The sequence below is a fragment of the Nanorana parkeri genome, unplaced genomic scaffold (assembly GCF_000935625.1).
Source record: "Nanorana parkeri isolate BGI_ZX_2015 unplaced genomic scaffold, ASM93562v1 scaffold1507, whole genome shotgun sequence".
Taxonomy (NCBI): domain Eukaryota; kingdom Metazoa; phylum Chordata; class Amphibia; order Anura; family Dicroglossidae; genus Nanorana; species Nanorana parkeri.
This window is the reverse complement of record NW_017307775.1, coordinates 59,863-60,253: the sequence shown is the minus strand read 5'-3', so window position 1 is coordinate 60,253 and position 391 is coordinate 59,863. Positions and strand designations below refer to the sequence as shown.

General features: G+C 44.5%; 1 protein-coding gene across 1 annotated transcript in view; it reads left to right on the top strand.

Annotated features, from left to right (window-relative positions):
• Positions 1-391, top strand: part of COG1 (component of oligomeric golgi complex 1) — a 37,029-nt gene that overhangs the window by 9,194 nt on the left and 27,444 nt on the right. The gene's annotated exons all lie outside the window — the stretch shown is intronic.

Below are 391 nucleotides of genomic sequence, written 5' to 3'. Positions count from 1 at the left end.
CATTGTTAGGAGACATTGATCAGAGGGAGATAGAGAGAGACAAAGTAACATTGATCAGAGGGAGATAGAGAGATACAAAGTAACATTGTTTATAAACATTGATCAGAGGGAGAGATACAAAGTAACATAAAAACACCCCAAGAATGTTATTTTTAAAGGTCCCCGTCCCTGCATACATGCATCACACCTCCTATCCTGTTCTTGGACAACCCACATCTATACATCCCACGCTGATTGGATTAAGGCGTCTGATCGATCCAATCAGAATGGAATGTGTCAAGGAAGATGTTGATTGGCCGAGAATAGAAGGATTGAGACCTGTGCAGACGTCTTGCTGACACCAATGCTGGGATTATGGAACTAGAGCATGGCGGGGGGGGGGGGGGGTGTT